The 13,429-nt window shown below is 35.6% G+C and overlaps 1 long non-coding RNA gene across 1 annotated transcript; it reads right to left on the bottom strand.

Annotated features, from left to right (window-relative positions):
- Positions 1-3,440: 3,440 nt before the first annotated feature.
- On the bottom strand, positions 3,441-11,905 carry LOC145690923 (uncharacterized). Its single transcript, XR_014132302.1, has 2 exons — positions 9,246-11,905; positions 3,441-7,169 (listed from the first exon to the last, which is right to left on the bottom strand). It is a non-coding gene; the product is annotated as an uncharacterized LOC145690923 (long non-coding RNA).
- Between the last annotated feature and the right edge of the window lie 1,524 nt (positions 11,906-13,429).

The raw sequence follows: 13,429 nt of genomic DNA, 5'->3' as shown, positions 1-13,429 counted from the left end.
ATACTTGTTTATCGTAATGAAAAATTTGTCAAACAATTCATTTATATTTTAACTTGGTGTGATTTGAAATTCACGATATATCAATGTAAGCTGACAATAATTGTACCAGGGTGCGACCTCTGCAACAAAATGGGCATGAAACCAATCCTTAACTTCAATTTTGAAATTTCGTAGATCATTCAGTAATTACAACCTGGGGCAAACTTATACTTATTGTCTGTGATTCAGGTTTTGTGTAGTATCTCGATATTAATTTTTACATCAATCAGATGTCCACCAGTTTCGGGACGCATTTCTGCAAAGAGAAAGGACTTTCACTGAGATATTATAAATAAGATGTACTCTTTCTTCTTAATGCGTTGGTGAAGTCACGAAACGATTTTCTTAAAACTATTTTAAATGTTTTTTTTTTTTGTAGTTTTTACATTGTAATTATTTATAAATGGCCAGTGTTCATGACAAGATTAGGAAGATAGTGTTATGTAATTTTTTTCCGTCAAATTTAAAGAAGGTATATTATGTATAAGGCCATTAAAACTACGTAGACATACTTAATGTAGTAACACGGAAATGAAACTAGAAATATTAATGTGAATTACTGAGGAAGAGGCGGTGATTCCGTGATGTTTTTTGCGAGAAGTGGAATGCTCCATATAAGTAAAGAAGCACGTCCAGAAAGGATAAAAGCGTTATTTGAAAGAGATATTATGAAAATAGTTTGTTCTCTGTAAGTAATTCTTAAATCGTATACTACAAACTTTTTTGCTGTTTTTGATGTGGCACGTGTTAAAACATCTAAAGAAGTCTGTAAATTGATTTGAAGTTATATGGGGTTTAGAGATTAATTTAAAAACATCCTTTTGAAAACTTAGTTATCTTGAAACTTCTTTTATGCTAGCAAAATTGTGATGACTTAACTACATCAGCCAATGCATGATAGAGTTCTGTACAGTACATATTAATTTTATATCATCTGGTAAAATTATATATTAAGAAGTCTACGGAAATTGCCCGTTTTCATCCCTCAAGGCGTAGACTACTTATAACTGGTACTGAGTAAAGATTTTGTATGACAAATTTCACCTTCCTAACCTAATCGACACGTCAGAAGTCTGCTTTTAGCGTTAATTTTAAATCGCTTACTTGTCTCTCATGACAGTAAGGTAAAAAAAGAAAGAAAGAAGTTTATAGCTCATATACAGGTCTGACTAACTGCCGTGTAAAATTTGATTTCAATCGATTCACCTATTTCCTTAACTAATGCCAGATTTGCTGGATATCAATTTCATAACCGCCCTCTGGAATGTTGTCTTTTCCGAAACACTGGTGCACGCAACAGTTTTTAAAAGTAAAAAAAAAAAGAAGTGTGCAATTGTCCTCTTTTTAAGGAAAGAGACCCGTCAGATTATCATTTTTGACGTACATATATAATCTTCCTCCCGGCCTTATGATACTCATTTCAATGAATGTAACACGATCGAATACCACTTAAATGTAGACAATCGACAAATATTATTTAATTTATTTCAAGCAGTTCACTTTCCTGTTTTTATAATCTGACGCATAAAATATTTCTGGTATTTTTTTCCATCATTTATCTTCACACACCCTTTTTACTTTAAACGCAAAAAACAATAATTGGTCAAGTGTTTTACGTTGTTAATAAAAGTCAAGGGCATTGTTTGCAAAAAAACCTGTAATAGGAGGATTCCAAACCCAGTGTATCATTTTGATTTCTCCGAATAGCATTACACGAGGTTATTAGAAATTGTATGTCCTGAGCACAAACGTAAAGCACTAGTAATAATGTAAGTGTGACGAAGGAGCTAATGCTTGTTCATATTACTTTAACATGGAGTTCTGGAATCTTAATATCATCGATATAAAAATAAAAAGATAGAAAGAAAAGAAATAAATAAAAGTTACCAGAAATTGAAAGCTTAACACATCTCAAATGTATTTATATAATAAGAGGTCGTAAATGTGTATCAGATGTAAGCACGAAGGTATATATCAACAGACGGAAAGATTGTAGACCTATTAAAATTTACTCTCTCAAAGTATGAGATTATATTAAAAACACACAGAGATTGATATACGGATTGATCTTACGTGTTTTGTGCAAAACTTCAACAGTTGTTAATTTGTTTCATTGTCATAATGATAGCAGTTTCTTGTAGCAGCAGTTGCTACAAGTTCTTGCAATTTTTAACCTTTCTGTCATAAAATTAAGGATATATAAATATTTTTAGTGACAACGAATTTCTGATCAATGTTGGTGTGTACTTGAGTTAAGTCTGATATCGTATATTTAAAGGTATTGAAAATTTGAAATATAAAGCAAACTATATAATCTTATTTTGAGAATGGGGAGATATGGAAAGTCCTCGATGCTTCTCGGTACCACAGATCTACCAGATTTCATGTACAAGAAACGTAATTCTATCATGAATTATAACGAATGATTTTATTTTTTTGGTTGTTACTTATTAATTACATTAATACACATTTCCTTGTTTATTAAATTTGTTACAGGCGAGATTACATTGTTGCTCTTCAAAGAGAAGGTAATAAATTTAATATAGTAAAGGAAACAATTTCTTATTCAGATGAGAAATCTTCGAAGCAATTTGGCAAAGAACTAAATTAGTCAAGTTTGTCAAGGCATTTGCTAGAAAAAGACCACAAATGCCAAGAATGTGAAAAAGAATTTAAACAACGTCCACATTTTTCTAGACACATTTTAATACACACAAAAGAAAAGCCGTACATATGCCAAGAGTGTGAAAAGGGATTTAGTTTACGTTCAAATTTGTCTACACACATGTTAGTCCACACGGGAGGAAAAGATCATACATGCGAACATTGTAGAAAGGGGTTTAGTGATCGTTCGCAATTGGCCAGACACTTGTTGATCCACACAGGAGAAAGACCTTACACATGCCAAGTGTGTGGAAAGGGATTTAGAGATCGTTCAAACTTTTCTAGACACATGTTAATCCACACAGGAGGAAAAGATCATACATGCGAACATTGTAGAAAGGGGTTTAGTCAGCGTTCGCATTTGGCCAGACACTTGTTGATCCACACAGGAGAAAGACCTTATACATGCCAAGTGTGTGGAAAGGGATATAGAGATTGTTCAAACTTGTCTCAACACATGTTAGTGCACTCAGGAGAAAAACCTCACACATGCAATAAGTGTGGAAAGCTATTTAGTGTACGTTCAAAATTGTCTAAACACATGTTAGTGCACGCAGAAGAAGTACCTTACAGATGCGAAGAGTGTGAAAAGGGATTTAATCAACGTTCACAATTGGTTACGCACATGTTAGTCCACACAGGAGAAAAATCTTACACATGTCAAGAGTGTGGAAAGGGATTTAGAGGACGATCAAAATTGTCCGAACATATGTTAGTCTAGTGATGGGCAGTGGGAATATTCCCGGTGGGAAGGAATTTAAAAATGGGAATATTCCCGGGTTTTTTCCCTGGCCTATAAATTCCCGGGAAGGAATTTATTTCCATTTCTTTACTTTACCTTCCAAATTATAAGAACAAAATGACTAATTACTTTATTTTAATATATTATGATTTACTTCTAGGTTTTAAAGAATTTGGAGGTTAAAAAATTTAAAATTATTTGGCGGTACTTTATATAATTAATAATATGATTTTTTAAGTTCCATTTTTATTTGCACTAAAAAGCAAGGTAATTGTTTAGTATTGGGGGCCAAAACTAGCAGAAAGTAGGATGATTTACGGAAGAAATGAGTTGATAGTGATGTTCAAGTAGTCAAGAAAGTATCGGACACATTTGTATAGGGCAGTAGGGGATTTATACAAAACGGAAAGGTAAGTGGAAGTGATTTATGTGAGAAAAGAAAGTGAATTGTTGGTAACGAAGATAAAAACAACGTGCCATGGGGGGCTCTAACCCGCCTTCATTCGCTAACGCTCGCTCTACAATTCTGTCCGAATTTAATGTTGGCAACGTAATTTAACGTATGAAACCATAAAACAATCGCATCGGAATAGAATATCGCAAAAAAGTAGGTGCAAAAGCTGGCCCCCAATGCTAAAAAACAGCCAAAATTAGCAAAGTACTAATTTACAAATGATGAAAAGGAACCATTTTGTAAAGTAATTTAGAATTATGTAGAAATAGAGATGAAGTATTATTAATAAACCCTGAACTACCATTAGTAATAGACATCGGTCTGTCTCCTCTCTCTGACTCGAATTTCTGAAGAGGTACTTGGACTTCTTTTACATGTTAATTAACGTATGGAACTACGAGGAATAGGTAATATGAAAGGTCGTGTATGGCATGTTACGTGCTAAAATATAAAGATAAGTAAGTATCTTGCAAATTTTATGAACATAAATCTGTATGCGCAAATATTCATAAATTGTTGAGACATGTATCTTCTAGCATTTACCCAATCTAATTCCTTCATAACATTTATAAATTTAATGTGTTCATAATATCAGTAATAGAGTCAAGTTGAGCAAATCCACTTACATATAAATTTAAACTGTTACGATATAATTTTTTCACACATATTTAATTGATAGAACATATTATAAATAAATATACATTTATGCGTACTCTCTAAATATAATAAAGTGTTAATAAAGTAACATAGTACCGTGTACATTTTAAAGAATCCTCTGTGAACAACAGTAATAATATGCTGTGATATAAAAATTAATTCAACTTTGAAATAATAATATAGTAATAGAATGCAATCTTCTTTCTGATTAAACATAAATTCCCGGATAAATTCCCATTTTGGGAATCTTCCCGGGAATATTCCCGAAAAATATCTTCCCGGGAATTTATCCATCACTATGTTAGTCCACACAGGAGAAAAACCTCACACATGCAATGAGTGTGGAAAGGGATTTAATAAACGTTCAAATTTGTCTACACACACGTTAATCCACACAGGGGAGGAACCCCACAAATGCCAGAAATGTGGAAAGGGATTTAGAGATCGTTCAAACTTTTCTAGACACATCTCAATCCACACAGGAGCAAACGATAATACATGCGAATATTGTGGCAAGGGGTTTAGCCAGCGTTCGCATTTGAGTAGACACTTATTAATCCACACAGGAGAAAAACATTACACATGCCAAGAGTGTGGAAAGGGATTTAGAGGACGATCAAAATTGTCCGAACATATGTTAGTCCACACAGTAGAAAAACCTCACACATGCAATGAGTATGGAAAGGGATTTAATAAAAGTTCAAATTTGTCTACACACATGTTAATCCACACAGGGGAGAAACCCGAGAAATGTGGAAAGGCATTTAGGTTGCGTTCAATTTTGTCTACACACATGTCAATCCACACAGGAGCAAACTATAATACATGCGAACATTGTGGCAAGGGGTTTAGCCGGCGTTCGCATTTGACTAGACACTTATTAATCCACACAGGAGAAAACAATTAAACATGCCAAAAGTGTGGAAAGGCATTTAGAGAATGTTCAAAATTGTGTGAACACATCTTAGTCCATACCGGAGAAAAACATCACATGAGTGTGGAAAGGGATCTAGTCAACATTAACAATTGGTTAGATATCCTTGTCCACTCAGGAGAATAATCTTACACATGCCAACACTGTGGAAATGTTTTAGAAACTTGTCTAGACACTTGTTAACCCACACTGGTGAAAACTCCTACTTCTGCGGAGAGTGCGGCGAGAGATTTATTCAAAATCGAAATAGGTAGCGTCAAGTTGTACAATGGTAGAAACAATATGCATTGTGTATTAATGAGATTAGTGAGGCAAGAGAGACATGACCATGTTGGGGGGTGACAAAATAAGGGAATTTGAAAGATCTCCCTTTGATAATTTTCCAGTAGACAATTGATTTATTTCAGCAAAGCGAGATATTGCTTTCGGATGACACATGATCGTTCTATCCAGATTTATAAATGGAAGAGATGCGCGCTCTTCCCAGCAAATGGGAACACAGCTTTCCCTGAAGCATCTATTGAAAATGAGAAATGGTGGAAAATAAATAATAGACGTTGTAGAACGTAGAAAGGCTTAGCTTATATTTTCCGAGCCAGAGGCTCTAAGGCCGGAGAGAAAATAATTGAAATTCACGGTCTTGAAGAGTGATAGATAAACGAGATCACGTGGAATAGAAAACGGAGTGAACAAGAGGTACATTGCTTATCCAATTGAAAATTTGATGTTAAAGTATTCATTAAATTTTCCGTTCTTTCCTCAACTGTCTTTGATACATCATTGTACATCACAAGAACTATGCTAGAAGCTTTAGACCTGTATCTGATAAATTATAAAATTTGTTTAGGGATGTTTATGCTGGTGTCTGCATTTTTCGAAATATAGTTTAGCTATTTGCCTCTGAATAGTTTTTTTGTGTGATGTCCTATACCAGAAAATGAAATATATATATATATATATGGAAATGCACGCCAGAGTTGCAAGCCTTTTCCTTATTTCCGAATGTGTTTCGAGTCTCTTTGCCGTGCCAGTTTGGAAAGTACTTTGATTTTACTCTTGTGACAGTAGAATATGTATTACTGTTGCATAAACATAGGCGAAGGAATCAAGTGCCTAGACTGTTGTTCCTTCTAGTAAAGTTGTCCACGATGACAACTATAGTTCTTTCAAAATTCCACTCCAAGGGGCCTTCCTCCAGCCAGGTAGAAGCTTTCTTCTTGAGCTAGGTTGTTTGTGTTGGGGACGGGAGTATGATTGAGAACGCGGAAGGTAAGTCCTAGAAACTCGTGATCTGAGAGAAGCAACATTTTATGAGATCACATTCTGTAAGAAAGTGGGGATGACCAAATCTAAGCTGATATTTTTACGCGGGTTATGCATATGAAGTATCCCAAATCGAGTCCTTGAATAGAACATTCGACAAAAATGTTTCACACACTTAAACGAGTTCTTAACACACTGAAAAATTTGCTTACTTTTGGCACCACGTTATTTCTCTTACTCAATAACAACGCGTTCCGTTTCAGGGTGATGTGGCTCATCTCGACCACGATCAGTTTTCTGTCTACGCGCTTCACGTCCACCATCCCTGTCTTTCACGTGGCGAAACCAGTTCTGTATTACAGAAAGCATTTTACATTCAGAAGCATTCAATGCGTATCGGCTTCTCTGAACTGCACCTGAAAACAATTACAAAGAGATTAGTGTTGCGATTCTGTTAAGATATCCTAAAATATATTACCTGTAAAATACAATGTGAAGAAATTGATACACTCTTCAGGAAATTTGTGGACCACTGACTTTTTAATTTGATCGACATACTACAATCAGGAATTAAATTCTGTCCTGATGTTTTTTTTTTTTTTTTTTTTTTTTTTTTTTTTTGCCTAGCTTCTATCTACTACCTCACATACTTTTTGGGAGATTGGGACAAATGCATCTCATTCACAGGACTAACCTCGTTGAAACGTTTACGCCGTCTACTCTGGGAGGGTCATTTATGTAACTATAGTTGTCCATTCACGAGTGGGCTTTGGTCTAGTTGTTCTTAAATAACACCACCTTATTATAGAAAATTGTTGACTAATATAAACCAAGGTGTTTTCACGTGATGTTATCAATTACCGGTAGTTATTTTTGTTTTGACTCAAGATTAATTTTACAGTACTCAGTTAATTTTTAATTACCGAGATTTGGACTGGCCGGGATAGTAAGAAGGTGACAAGAACGCCCTATTAATACGGTAAGATCGGGATATATGCTTGGTGCTGCTAAAGGAAACCCTGGAAAATCTCGGCTAAGATAACCTTATCCTCTTGATGCTTATTTCTGTCTTGCAGGTATGTCGAATTTATGTAAAATGATGATCCGAAAGACGTCAGTTGCATTAATAGTAGTAAGAGGTATATTGAATTTTTAATTTTTTAAAGGGTTTTAAGTAACTTTGACTCACACCGATGAAATCCGCGCACACGGTGGTTCTTCAGTACAAAATCTGCATGGCAGGAGCAGAGATCAAACGAAGGACTCTATGCACCAGAGGCGAGCGCTCTATTAATGAGCCAACGCGGCTCCAGTAAATGTACTTGTAAGAATGCTACCATGAAAACAACTACAGCCTCTAGAGCACAAAAGGTAAAGAGAACATATTTGTCGTAAACGTATTTAGGAACAAGCACAAGGAATAATAAATCAATACATAACTTCCATTCTGACAAGTAACATTCCAACATGAAGCAAAACGTATAGAGAAAAAGACTTCTAAAATGCAGTACATGACATTAACTTACCCGAAAATAGACGTTAATGTTGTAAGGATATTACTTTATTATCCTATTCCACCTAAAGAACAGTAAAACGAAAAAAATGTATGTTCAGCAATTTACAGTTCAAGTAAAATCATAAAAATCTGATGACGCTAATTAAACGCAACCAGTTAATCAAACAACTTAAATTATGCAAACTAATTCAAGTGGATCCATAACATACAATCAACTGGATCCAGTCATAAAAGTAACTACTCGCATGCATAGTTTACTGAGAGAAATCGTAGCATTCACACCCGCGACAGATGCTTTTGTTGCATGCATGCATGCGGAGTTCAGTAGTAGAAGTTCAAGAGCGGTCACTCCTCAAAGGTTGGAGGGCGCGACTATCTTGGGACCTGACAGCTAAAATATTCTTTTTTTCTTCTTTCTTTACAGCATGCAGAAAACAAATTGGTATTATTAATGTTACCTATTAATCTACAGTCCAAGCATTAAAGGTGAATGAATTTCCTTCTACCTAACCATGGGGGACATACGGGACAAAAAATGCATTTAAATCACACGAGATAAAATGCACCTTGACAGGAACGGAACAGGGACTGTCCAAAGAATCTGAAACACCGAGAGGTAACTGTCGAGACTTCGAATATATTTTAAGGTCTTTCTGCAACTTTGGTTCAGACCGGATGGATGGAAGGTGATTGATGAAATGGAAGATGGAGGGAAGGAAACGGGAGAATTTGTAGAAATCCCAGGCACATAGTGTTGTCCGCAATCCCACATGGTACGAGCCGGGACCAATCCGGGGTCTCCACGCACCAGAGGTGAGCCATTTGAAGTATGTATCCTACAGCTTTAACAATGTTAAAATTTCATGATACTTATAGTGGAACCCTGATTTGAAACTCGCTACACACAGACAAACCACCGGTGAGGCCTTCGTTACAGTATTAGAAGCCTACAACTGCAAGCATCCTGAATACTCACCTAGTAGAATATCCATCAATTTAACGTGCCTGAGAGGGTTCTCGTGCTTGCCTGTCCAGTTAAATTGTAGTGCCAAATTATTGCAGAATAGTTTCTCCAATATTCTTCGTACGATGTGTTGTACCTTTCTTCCTCCTACAAGGCTCAGTTGTAGCTCCTGCAATAAAAACACATAGACATTTAGAGCGAAATTTGACGCAGATCACATGCAGAAGCATATCATTTGAAACATATATATGAAAAACCGGAGTAAAATTGCGAAATATTCGCTGCCAGGAACAATTCAAATCGTACATATTAATTGTCTATGTACAAGGACACAATCAAGAGAGGAAGGCACACCCAATTTTGAACAAAGATGCCCTCGGATAACATGAAGATAAATATGTTCGCTCTTTTGACCTTCAGCAGGTAATGCAGGTACAAGATGCTTAAATTCTGTTTAATGGTTTGCAAAATGCAACTTCATAACCTACTTTCACACATTTAACTGACTGCATAACCTACTTACGCATTTAATGCATGCACTTAATGTATGTTCCGATGCGCTGCTCGAAAGTTTCCTCTAGGACATACATACTTTTCCGAAGAACCAACTATCACTTGCATGTCACATGCAAAAACTTCTCGACAGAAAAACATCATCAGTGAATTTCTGAGAAAAGTTTACATGAAATTGGTATGTCTCCAGGACCTATTGCACTTTGGAGAATTAAAGTGGAATCCAATATGAGAGAAGTTATGTCTAATATGCTTTACAGATGTACTACTTGAGCTTATGCAGGGTGTCTACTAAAATTCCGAAATGAAGTATTGTGACCTTTTCTTTAACAAACCGTAACATTCTCAAGAGCGTATTTGGGTGCAAATTAGACCGAATTTTCATGCGTGCGATAGAAGAGAGTTTTTCTTGAGATTTGTTAGTGTCTAAAGCCGACCATATACATTTTTGGTGGTGAATTGAGACATTTTATAGAACAAAATTTTTAAATCTGTACTTATATTTATACAGATAAAAAAATCGTGACCCAAAAGCTAAATCTCGCGACTGTCATAACCATTTTCTGATTGCGTGACCGATAGACACCCTGTCATGTATATAGTTGATATGGTCGCATTCATGGTCTCACTTGTGCAAAGAAATTAAATGGGTGGGTTCGAGCTTTCCAGTAACTGTGTAGATGAAAAAGCAGTAGACCATCGCTATGCATAGTTTTGTAGCACAATTTTGAAATTTTCAATATACTTTAGTATGTACTATTTCGAACTTAATTTAAGGTTCTCTCAACAACTTACTGGTTTAAACCGACGAATGTTGATGGGATGATTGGTGGACTGAAACGAGAGAACCCGAGAAAACCGACGCGTACGATGTCTGTCCATCAAAGTAACATGACACCACCTACAATTGAGCCGGGGTTTGACGCAGCAGAAGTGAATGGCCATACATTAATTAGTACCACAGATATTTTCTTCCCAATTATTAGAGACATGTTTTGATGTATTCAAGGTGTAAATGATAACCTTTCCTCCAACATGAGTGTGTTCCATATCTGCGAAAGCTCGCAAGATTTCATGTACAAAAACTTCATTTTAGCTTAATATAGAACAACAAAGAACACTGTTAACCCCGTAACTGTTTATGGTGTATATATACTCCATAACGGATGCTACTTTACACTGTGCAATCTTCTTCCGAAAATCGCTTCCACACTGCGTAGTTTTTTGTAGTCTCCTAGTTCAAAAAGAAATGGCTCTGGTGTTTATCCTGAGATGTATCGTTCTTCTTCTTCTTGCTATACTATCACTACAACTACTGCTATTACTAATACTACTACTGCTGCTATTACTAGTACTAATAATGATGGCAGTATTATTAGTAATAGTATTAGTAGTTGTTATAATAGTGAAGTGGAGTAAAGTTTACGACTGTGCTTGCTGCGGTCGTTATGTAATGCTGTCACTAGTACTAGTACTAATAGCTAACCTGAGAGGTTTACAAAGAAATAATAAGTATTACGTAAAACTAATTGTGTTTACAATTATGTGATGTTTTCTGTATGAAAAAAAAATGTAAGCTTAACAGTATCTGCTCATTGTCCGGTGAGATAGTAACCACTATTGCACTGTATTAATGTCTTCCACAGTTTTACAAGGTAGTTTTATGTATTCAGGGAAAGATCTAGTAGAATCTCGTTTGGGAGCAAAATTTTGTATAATAGTTTTCTGCTGTTCGCAAACTTCTTCCAGTTTTCTTTCAATTTTTGCAAGGTGGCGGGAAATCACTACCAAATAGTTTTCATCCAATTCGGAATGCCTTTCATTTGAGTTATGATCAACAGCTAATGAACTTCCTTCACCTAAAATTAAAATGGGATAAAAATAATGGTCGGAATAGAAGTGAAAATTACAGACTAACTTACAAGATGAGAGCACACTTTGGGAAGTTTGTTGTGAATCAGTCTTCCAGTAGTGGTACTTCAGTGTTATTGTTCTATTAAAGCCCTGGCGCGCACTGCCAAGACAAAAGAGCGAAAATCTTCCCAAACTTAGCCACACATATTAAAAATTCTTACACGAGATATTCTCTCGAAGTGGAAAAAAGCAGAGGCAGTATGTTTTATTTCGATTTTGACTTGACATACCGGCTATCTAAATGTTGAAATACAGGGATGGTATGTTTTCTAAAAGATTGAATGACTAAAATCGAGTAGAGAATTTCTTTGTAGTTACGGGAGGGAGGGACATGGGGAGACTTTGATTCCCTACCAACAACTTTCTGAAAAAATGAAAAATATTCCCTTATGTTGCATTATAGAGAATAACAGGTTTTACATACTTTTTTGAAGAATAAATTTCCTCACTCGTTCAGATTTTCCCCGAGTGTTTACAAACAATTCTCCGTCTTCATGGCTTATCACTTATTTCTATAAACACTTCATCCTCTTTAATCTGTATTAATTTATTGTTTGGTAATTTTCTATTTCCACATATGCATCGCCAAGATGTAACGAAAACCTTATTGTTTGCATATTAGGAAATATTGAAGGCACGATTAAAAATGTAAAGGAAGAGGTAGGTTCATAAGAACACACAAATATATATATATAGGATGGATGGAAACTTTAAGGGTGAATTCCACGCACTAAACAAGAATAATAATCTTCTCGAAAAAGTTCGAAAGTTTCGGAGCTAGACCTGTGCAAAGCTGTAGTGGCATCGTCCCAAATGGCGTATTATCTTCACAAATAATGACGCAAGCCGTACCAATTTAGCAAATCACAGTGAAAGTTCTAAACAATGCCTTTAAAATATCAAACTTCATGGTTTGATAATGCTGCTTAGATTTCTACACATGCCTTAATAAACCATCCTGATTTCGTGACAAATGAATTTGTACGTAGGGAAAATTATGTATGCAGCACTCCTTTAATCAAAAAGTTGAAATTGATGGATTGGGTACCCTCCGAGTGTGATTCCCTAAAGTGGGAAGTCTTCCCTTAATTAGATGTTTTATTAAAATGAAATCATTTGGTACCGTAATTTATTCATTTTTGTAAACATTGATGTGTTATTCTACTTGTAGCTTACAATGATTTAAATAAACTTAATGGCAGATGGAGAGTCAGGTGTCCAATAGCCTCGTTCCGATTCACAAGTTGTTCACTCCTTACGCGAATATCCAATTCAGATGACGACCTGGTGCGATCTAATGACGCAGTTGATGGTGTTGGCAATTTCAATATATTTTTACTTTTAATTCGCCTTCTTTTCCCACGTTCATCATCAGATCTATCTGAAAAATTTCCCGATCTTCATATTCTCTTCCTTGTTCTTCCTTTCTTCTTCTCCCCTTCTTCTATTGCGGATAGTAATTCTGAATCGCTTTCAGCTTGCTTCAATTTCTGTCTCCCTTAAGAATGTCATCTGGAAAAAGAATATTTGTTACGAACAACAATTGTAATTTCAGACGAAAAGTACATTAAAGAGACACAAAATTATAACCCCGCTTTCAAAATGAACAGGTTTGGTTGACGTCAGGAAAGTGGACAAGGATCAGTTACTCGCTGCTCGTATTAGGAGACAGTCCTCTATAATATATCGGAGTTTAGCAAAGGTATGAATCTACTATACACCTCGACTACATAGCCGTGACTGACAATTACCGTAAGAGATCTTCATAT

This window comes from Thermobia domestica, chromosome 7 (assembly GCF_964235325.1).
Source record: "Thermobia domestica chromosome 7, izTheDome1.hap1.1, whole genome shotgun sequence".
Classification (NCBI taxonomy): Eukaryota; Metazoa; Arthropoda; class Insecta; order Zygentoma; family Lepismatidae; genus Thermobia; species Thermobia domestica.
The sequence above is the reverse complement of the archived record's forward strand: the minus strand, read 5'-3'. Positions and strand labels throughout refer to the sequence as shown.